The sequence below is a fragment of the Cupressus sempervirens genome, chromosome 11 (assembly GCF_028749045.1).
Source record: "Cupressus sempervirens isolate cs-2001-9-10 chromosome 11, ASM2874904v1, whole genome shotgun sequence".
In the NCBI taxonomy this organism is placed as follows: Eukaryota; Viridiplantae; Streptophyta; class Pinopsida; order Cupressales; family Cupressaceae; genus Cupressus; species Cupressus sempervirens.
This window is the reverse complement of record NC_143128.1, coordinates 106,605,491-106,613,119: the sequence shown is the minus strand read 5'-3', so window position 1 is coordinate 106,613,119 and position 7,629 is coordinate 106,605,491.

Genomic DNA, 7,629 nt, shown 5'->3' with positions numbered 1-7,629 from the left:
ATAAGGGTTGTCATACTAATAATCTCATGGAGGCTCTAGCCATTTTACATGTTATGGAGCAATGTTGTTTGAGGGGATGGCGCAAAGTTATCAATTTGACTGTCAAGTGGTGGTGAATTTGCTTACTTAGCAGTTGCTTGAGAATGTTAGTTGGCAATTGCCTTCAGTTGTTAGTCAAGCTCTTTTCTTTTGTACTTCTCTAGAGTTTGTCAATTTTAATTACATTCCTCAAGAATGGAACAAAGTTGCTAATTGTTTGGCCAAATGGGCATTTGATCATGCTCAAGATTGGAATATTGTGGATAGGGGTAGCTTCTCTTAGATCTGTCTCTTGAGCTAGATGACCTTGTTGCTAAGGATAGAGTTCCTTGTTGAGCTCTCCTTTTTGTTTCCCATTTTGTCTTAATACTCTAAGGAAGCACGACTTTATTATCTTGTAGATGGATCTATATAATTAAAGTGCACTTATTCGTGAGTAAAAAGGTCACAAAGTTCATTAAATGTTTGTGTTTCAATCAACACCTTCTTGAATTCTCCCTCAAAGATTATAAGAAATATTTTGCTTTTCCCGTGGAATAATATCTTGAAACAAGCATTCATCCATATTATTACCATTTATAAAATGATGAAATCAAATCAATCATGAATATCCAAAAAAGAAGAAGATAACACTATTAAGTTAAAACAAATTTCTAGATAAAGTCTTTAAAACACATAAATGTCTTGTGAAAGATAAAATAAAATAGATAAAATGGTATCATCTCTATGGCCCATCACTCTCCCTTACTACGCTTGTTCTTGTTCCCAAGAAAACTAACACCTTGGATTATAATGTAGTGCAAAAAAAATTATAGTCTACAGACAAATTAAATCCTGTACCCCACTTTATATAAAAACCTTTATATCTTGTTACATTCTTCCATCATTCCTTCTCTAATACCATATGTGCCAACTTTCTCATTGACAACCATGGAATTGGATATAGGCAGAGTGGTGAATGAAATTTAAGTGGGATCCAAGTGATGTTGGTGTCCAAAGAAGTTTTGATGTATCTTTTTTCCCTTTATTCCAATGCAATGTAGTTATAAATTGAATAGGACTCTTTCCTCTTTATTTCATTGGTAAGCTCATTCCATCAGTTATAAAAAATATGATTATATATGTTCCTGATTCATCCACCAATGATTTGAACCTTCTACAATATTTTATCCTACAAATTCTTTATTAGCTACTTCTTCTAGTTAATTAGTTGTACTCATTCACACAAAACCTTCTTCAATTTTACTAATTCTTCTCTAATTCAAAGAGGTCCTAACTTTTCCCTTTCCTAATATGTCTAAAGTAGTTCTCCCCTTTCTTTTCATTTATGATTAACATGTAAGAGCATTAAGTTGAGCATGTCTTATATATATCAAGGGGTTCTAAGTGGCGTTATAGAGATCAACCTAATTATGAGAGTAAAATTCACACATCCAATCCCATATTTATATGGTGGCTCTTAAATAATCAATAAAAATGACCTTGGTGTAATGATGGATATATAAAGGTCACTTATAAGTTGGATAATTGGAAAGCAAAAAAACATTTCTTATAGATATAAGGCATATACTTAAGTTGGTTGTATACAACTTCTTAGTTTTTTTGCTAAGACAAACATTTTTTCCAAGGTAACAATCAATTTCTTTGCCTGTGTCCTCTTCTAATTATGCTTCATACTTTATCCTAACACCTACTTATTTTTACCATTATTTTTCATATCTCTTTATTCCTATTTGTACATGGATTAGAGCAAGTTTAAGGGTTAATGTTAGAAGTTGTGGGGGTGTCATAGGAGGATTTCCTTCCTTGTTAGGAGTGGCACACTCTTTTGTAGCTCTATTATACCTAGATGTATTAACTTAATTAGCCCTATACCTTCATAGGAATGAGTTTCCAATTGTACCTCTAAGTCCTTGAGCTTTCCCCATAGTCCAATTTTTCTTTTTCTATTTAACCCTTTAACTACTCTTCTAATTCTTGAATTTCCTAAAGGGTTGACTAAAGTTTTCTATTCTCATCTTCTCTAGTGATAAAATTATTGGGTCTACTATATATTCTGGCATTATCATTAGTTGATTCTATATGACACTAGTTAACATTTTTTTCTCTAGGCTTGGTGATTCTTTGGACTACTTATTGGTTGTATAAGGGTCTTTTATTTGTGGTCCAAGCTAGATAGTTTATATTTATTTATTTGTATTTTCTTATCTTGGGCTTCTTATTTCTTTTTCTAAATTTTACTCCCTTTCTAAATATTTTTTAATATTCAAACATTCTTCTACTCCCTGAGGTAGTGTTATTCATTTTTGGCTTTTTAAATGTTGTTCTTTGTAGATTTTTGCCTCTATTATTTCTCTCTAGCCTTACATTCTTCAATTTCTTCCTTAGGCTTATGCTTCTTAGGCTTATACTTCTTAAGTTCTTTTTTAGCCTTATATTTTTTAGGATTCTTTAATGTTTGCTAGTTTTAGGTAGAGATTGGAGGAACAAGGCTTCCTAGTTGGGATGCTACAAGTAATTTTTCAAATGTGGCAGGTTTATCATGTTGCAATTCTTTACTCATGTGCTTCTTAGGCCTAAGGGAATGCAACAAAAGAACAAGTAAGTTATATTAAAAAAATTGATACATTCTCCCTAGGGATGTTTTCCTCTTTTTTCCTTGAATCTTCAACATTTTTCTCAATCTTATCACTATCAGCTAGAATGTGTCATAAGACTTTGTTGTGAATGTCATTCTAGAAAGTAAATTGTTCCTAAGTAATATTTGGAAAATGAGCATCTAAGCTTCATTTTAATCAATAACACAACCATGCAGTAGTCTGATAAACAAGAATATGTCCTTTTTTCTTCTAAATTTTATAGCCTTCTTTGTGAGTATATGGTGCAAGTAATTTAGGATACTTACTAGTGTATTGTCGCATAAATGGCCCAATAAGTGAAAATGAGCTATGTAAAGAAGAAAGAACATCTTCCATTACAAGTGAAACACCTAATCACAAGGTTTCATAATCCTATCTACATCGTTGGCAAGTAGAGATGCTTGGTCCCTTGTGACGAAGATTCAAAGCTCTCCCTTGGTTTGGAAAATATTTCCTTGGTTGAGGCTACATCTAGTGATATAGAATGGGTTTCCACTATTAAGGATCTTTAAGTTGAAATTAATCTAATTAAACCACTTGAAAAATGAAAAACACTCTATATATGTTAGTAATAGAATATGGTCCATTGGTTCTCTCTTGATAATGTTGTCACTCATCCTTAAATGCTTGAAAACTCTTTCTTTTTTTTTTGATAGGTAATCAACCAAAGCCTAGATTATTTATTATTCATTTTATTATTATTGTTAGATTAATTATTATTATGTTTTAATCTCAAGTAGATTCGAACCCAAGACCTCCCTAGGGAGAAGCTAAAAGCTTGAATCTCTTTCAAACCCTATTGAATTGTCCTAATTTTACTTCATTTTCTTTTGATTTAGTACAAAAATATGCATAAGCATTCAAGATTGGAGAGAAGCAAATATTTAAATATATGTAAAAACCAAATTTATATACTTAAATCATATTTGCATTTGTAAAATAAATTTATAACATATAATCAATCACATTACCTTAGAAGTAATTTATGATAACAAACAATAATTTTTCATACTTCAAAATATTCATCTAAACATCATCAATGCCCAATACATTAATAAATTATTTAAAACCTTCATCCCAACCCAACATTATATTTATAATTAGATATCTACAACACTCCAAAAAATTCATCTAAATATTCTAAAAATTTAATTTAAACTTTTAATATAATCCATCAATTTTTATTACAACTAAATGTCCACAATTAGTTAACCCATTACATTGTTATTAATTCTACTCCATCATTAATTTGCACAATTAAATATCTAAAATTATTTAACCCATTACATTGTTATTAATTCTCCCCAATCAATATTTATTTACAACTAATATCCACAATTATGTAATCCATTCCATGTTACCAAAAGTATTTTAATTAACAATATATTTAATGTAATACATTGCATTGTTATCAATTGTATTAAATAGAGGGTAATGGGATTTATTCTCCCTTTGAGTTTTAAAGGAATCTCATTTTACTTTTTGGGGTATGGTTTTCCTTATACGCCACATTTAACTTTTGTTGAAGAATTATAGAGACAGTTGGAAAACCGTTTTAAACGGGAGAGGTCTGCTGAAATGTTTGGTTGAGACTTTTATTTCAAGTTTCACAGTTTAGCTAGATGACACGTTGCCTCAGTACGCTACGAGCGATTCCGTGACGCATAGCTTATTTTAAGGAGCATCCACGTCACACAACGATAGAACAGAATGAGAGTCCACATCAGCCCAAAGTTTAACAAATAAAAATTGAACACGTCATTCTTCCTTCTTACCATTGGAATTTTATAGGGACAAAATGGTGGGCCTTTCCTATATTTTAGGATCCAAACAGCAGTTTTCTTACAAAACTTGTAGCATTGGAAAGCTGAGGGAGGATATGAAAGGGAGATTATTCTAAATATCTTCTGGGCAAGGAAAGGATAAGATCATTCAATTGTAAATAAGTTAAGCATCCCTCCTTTTCTTTAAAAACGGTGATAAATTTGTTCTATTGCTAAAGAAAGATGGACAAAAATTTATAAATATAGATTTGTTTATCTATCATTTGAAGTGCACTATTTCTTATCTTAAGTTAATTTGTATTATGAATTAAAATTTCCCTTGTTTATCCTTGGACAAGTTCTATTGTGTTCTCCTTTCTTATTCTAGAACAAACTATGATATTTAGATTGTATAATATATATAATGTAGATTATTTTTAAAGAATTTTAATATATACATGTTAAAAGTATTTTTGAACTTTAAAACTCAAAATATTTCTTTAGTAAGAATTAATTTGCTTATGGCATTAATTACCCTAATTTGCTTCATCTACAGAACCAAAAAAATGAAATAATTCTTACTTAAACTTGTTTCAAATACTATGGAAATAATAAAATATATTTAGCAAACTTTTCAATAGTAAAAAAAAATTCTACTCTGACGAAATTTATGTTAGTTTTATTACTTATTTTTAAAAATGTTATGTTTATTTTAACAATGAAAAGAATTTTTCCATTTTACTTATATTATATGAAAAATATTATATGCCTATTGCTTCGATATTTATCATACCCAAATTTCAAAATTTTCAATCAAAATGTGCAAGAGGACATAAAAAATCAATCTATAAAGTGTTCGAAGACTTATCCAATTCAAGATTTCAAATCCTCTGGCTAATCACCAACTCCGTCCAACACTCTGAATTTTTAAAATCTCATCCCTGAGTCAAAAGTTCTCATTGGTTAATGAAGGAACCAAAAACACATATTTTCAACTGCATCATTAACCATTAACCTCTAAAAAGGTTAAGATTAAGTGTCAAAACACATATTTCACTTTGAAAGATTAACCATTAACCTCTCCATCAAAAAGTTAAGATAAGTTTGCAAAATGAACCTTCTAAAAAGAGGTTAAGGTTTGGGGGTCAAAACACCTATTCTCTCCCCCATCATTAACCTTAACTTTTCGTCTCAAAGGTTAAGGTTAAGCTCCAAAATACATATTTTGAAGGTGGTTAATTAACCTCTTTGATCAAGTTAGTAAAAGAAGAGAATTGAAAGGATGAATCAATGGCTAATGCTATTGCTAACTATTCAATTGGAGATAATCCAACAAAGCTTCAACGCATGGAAACTGAGGAGGCATAAGCTATTAACAAGGATTGTGTGACAGAATGTTCAAGCAAGATAGAAGTGCCACCCATCACTTCCATTCTCGTAGCCCATAGTATTCATCTAGCAAAAAAAAATGATAAGACACGATAACTGTTTGATATAATGTTTCAATCTTCGGCCTGTAGCTTCCAATGGGAATCAATGGTATTCGCAAAGATTATAGACAGGGCATAATAACTATTTGGTAAAACGACAAGCGGATCAGCACAAGATCATGGGAAAAGCACATGGGCTATTAGACCAACCATCCTTCATCTTCGCAACCATAGTACATTGAATGGTCTTTGTTGGTTGACCACTCATATTTGCACTATGCTTGGTTTTTGAGTATGTTTGAAACTTTGTTTTGAATGTTGGCATAGTAGAGATGATGTACGATAACCATTTGACATAATACTCCAGATTCAAATTGCAAAATTGATGGTCCCAATCATCATAGACAAGCTCATCATCCACCCAAGTATTCCAACCCACAAGTAGAGGAGATCAATATAGTCAAGGTGAAGAAATTGAAAACTATAGTCATCTATTTCACTATCTTCTCTTCACACTCCAACCAACAAGTCAAGTGGTAATTAACATTGTACATTCTTGTTTTAATATCATTTGGTGATATCACCTTAAAGCAAAGCATGGATGTGCTTACAAAGATGAACATGGAGATATGAGTGCACATAGGCGGCAATATCAATTGACTCCAGAGAGGTACATGTAAAGTTTTGTGCTAAACCATGATTAAAGAAGTGGTATTTGATGAGAGTCTTATGAAATGATCACCAAAAAGTTTGGAGGGGGGCATCACATTCCCTTTGACGCAGTCAAAGATCAATACCAAACCATCACCTCAATATCTTGGTAGGTTGCGAGTTCATTCACACAATGCATTTGATTGAGCTCAAGACCATGCACTCAAACTGCTTGACGAAGTGCCTCTTGAATATTTGTGACAAAGATGAAGCTCAAGCTCATTATTTTGGAAAATTGACAATGTCTTCCTAGAATCAACCACGTATTTTACATGGATGGAGAACATTTGGAAAGCCAACCCTTCCAAACATACGGTTATCAGTGTTCCATGATCAGATGAAAGCTTCAAGGCATTTGATAATGGGGTTTGATGTCTTGGAGAAAATGTGCAATGGCTTGCACCTTCATTCCTATCTGCACACGGATTTTAAAGCCACAATAAGGCTCTCTAAAATGCCTTATCCTTCATGTGATGTAATGGTTTTAATCTTCCACCTATGTAATCAGCGACTTTTGTCATTTTGGGTTAATATTGTACAGGTTAATTAACCTCACCCAAATCACATATTTGGGAGGTAGTTATTAACCATAAAGGAGTAGTTCTTAACCTTGATGCCTATATAAGGAATCATCTTAGCTTTGTAAAAAGGGACTTTTTTGGATTTTAGGAAAAGGGAGCACTATGCTAAAATTTTGATCAGAAGATGATATTTGGAAACTGTGTACAAATTTTTTCTTTGTAATCGGAAATTCCTCTTAGGTTCTTGGTGCAAGAAAATAAAGGAACGTGCAATTTAAGTTCTCTTCTTCCAAATCTAAATTCTTAGAAATGTCGATTCTCTTTGCAGTGAGCATTCTCATGGTATTGTGCACATGTTTATGAATCTTTGGATCAACATTGTGCTAGTAATAGTTCTCAAACGTAAATCTTGATTGTTGTTATTAGTGGTTTATATTAATTCAAGAAATTTGTGAAGTCATATGGTGCATTCATCATCATGAGCTTTCTCATCTTTTAAAGTTTTATTTCATATTTATTCATAAAA